The sequence below is a fragment of the Echinops telfairi genome, unplaced genomic scaffold (assembly GCF_000313985.2).
Source record: "Echinops telfairi isolate 266 unplaced genomic scaffold, ASM31398v2 ScPeMD7_7424;HRSCAF=8462, whole genome shotgun sequence".
In the NCBI taxonomy this organism is placed as follows: domain Eukaryota; kingdom Metazoa; phylum Chordata; class Mammalia; order Afrosoricida; family Tenrecidae; genus Echinops; species Echinops telfairi.
This window is the reverse complement of record NW_022111324.1, coordinates 20,093,218-20,095,493: the sequence shown is the minus strand read 5'-3', so window position 1 is coordinate 20,095,493 and position 2,276 is coordinate 20,093,218. Positions and strand designations below refer to the sequence as shown.

General features: G+C 38.5%; 1 protein-coding gene across 2 annotated transcripts in view; it reads right to left on the bottom strand.

Moving 5' to 3' along the window:
- Positions 1-2,276, bottom strand: part of RALGPS2 (Ral GEF with PH domain and SH3 binding motif 2) — a 99,011-nt gene that overhangs the window by 80,741 nt on the left and 15,994 nt on the right. The window lies entirely within an intron of this gene.

The window sequence follows — 2,276 nt, the reverse complement described above, 5'->3', positions numbered from 1 at the left end:
GTCAGCCACTATGCACCCAGAGCACCTTAGAACCACACGAGAGCGAAAAGGGCCAACCAGAAAAATGTAAGGGAGCCTCAAAACGTTCATGAAAAGGGGGAATTAAAAGATAAATACAATTTTTGAAGGCTTCTTGAATAGCTAGTATGTTGCTACATTTTCTGCAATGAAAAATAGGCCGATTACGTATATCACAAAATATTTAGAGATACAGATATTTCTGGTAAATCAACAGAGGAATTAATAGAAATTTTTTTTTAAAGAAACCAAATAAGTTAGATAGAAAACAAAACACCGAGACATTTCCAGATAGTGGTTACCCCTTAGTTGATGGCAGAGAGGCAACAGGCATGTAAGATGACACCCCAGGTTCAGCGTTGTTCTATTTCTTACGTTTATTACAATGCTTCTGAACAGACACTAGCTTTGTCAGATCACCTAGCCATGTTTGCAAATCACACGGCAGAATCTCAGCAATTTCACAAGGTTCAGACAAGCGCTCAGCTTGGGGGAATGCTGTGAACTGTCCTGGAAAGGGATGAACTATTTCACAAAAGAGCAAATCTCAAAAAGCACTTATCCACAGATATTTAATTAAATACTGCTTTAGTTGAGGTTTTTTAATCATATAAAGATATGACAAAAACCTTGTATTTGCAGCCCAAAATACATTAAACTTCACAGAAAGTTATCACAGAAATGTGTCAGACAGGTTGTTACAAGTATGCCATAATCAGCTGACAGAAGATTATGCCATTATTAAAAATGTTGCCAAAGTAATTTTGAGAATATAGGAAGAACAATTTTCCAGAAAAGTTTCGATTTTAACATACCTGCCATTTTTCCAATAATCAGATATAACTATAGTTTAGATTTATAGAGGTGGAAGAACATTCCACTCTTGATAATGATGGAGTGGCTTGTGTCGTAGGAGTACAAATATAGAAACATAATGATTCAAGAGCACAAAAGAAGGACAAAAACCAAGCAGAAGCTGGTGAAACTAGACTGGATGTGATTTACAATTATTACGTTTATTGCTTGATGACATTCTTTTGCTGTGATAATTAATTCTGATCATCTCAGAAAAAAAAGAAAAGGAAAACAACTCTTACCTCACCAAATTATGCAATTCTGTATAAGAAAGGTATGACCGAGGCTCTTAGCCGTGAATTTAATCTAATTTTAAAATCTTCAACCTGCTTCCATTTGGGGGAATGCTGTGAACCAAATGCCCCCACCCCCCAAAAAAGACTTGCTATAAACCTTCCAGGAATGCGAAGTAAAATATACTAAACTTAAAAAAAAAAAAGTAGGCAAGGCTGAGCTGTAAGGGGAAAATAAAGGATATCCTCAGCCGCCAAAACAAAGGAGGAAATTAAGAAGCTAAGCTGCGATTACAAGAGCTGACACTGTAGGTACCCTCAGAGGCTTCCTAGCTCAGTGACACTGGGGCTTGGGTTTGCTATGAGGTAGAGTCAAACAGTTGTGAAGAACACAGCAGTGAAAGATAATAGAATTCTTGCACAAATGTTTTGCAGCCTCTTCAACACCTTCAAAGACCTAACACCAGGCCTCGCATACTCCCCTCCCTGGCTTTTCTATTTAAAAGAATTCTCAAAGGGCTGCCCTCTTAGTACAAGGGGTGGACTTGAAAAACTCACCTACTGGCAGAGGGAGACCACAGAGAAATCTTACCTAATGGTATGAATCATGGCTCTGGGTAGTTACAGACACACAATTTCATAAATATTCTGGGTAGTTAGAGACACACAATTTCATAAATATTCATAACCAAAGGTCTGCCTTCAACTGGATCAGGAGTTTTAAATTTCACTAGCAAGAAATACACATATTCTTCAAGCAAAAGCTTTACTATAAAAAATAGTTCTGTGATAACCTCAAGGGCCTGGGAAAGTAAGTAAAAAACCTCTCAGCAAGGATACACCCTCAATCTCAAAAAAAAACCCCAAACCTTGACTGCTTTCCAGTCTATGCCGACTCACAGCGACCCTATAGAGCAGGGCAGAGCTGCCCGAGTTTCCGAGGCTGTAACTGTTACACAGGAGTAGAAAGTCCTGTCTTTCTCCTGTGGAATAGCTGGTGTTTTTGCGTTTTTTCAATCATCTTATTGGGGTTCTCTTAAGGTCTTAAAATAATCCATCCATCCATTGTGTTAAGCACATTTGTACATATGTTGCCATCATCCTTTTCAAAACATTTTCTTTCTTGAGCCCTTGGTATCAGCTCCTCTTTTTTCCCTCCCTCCCTCCTCC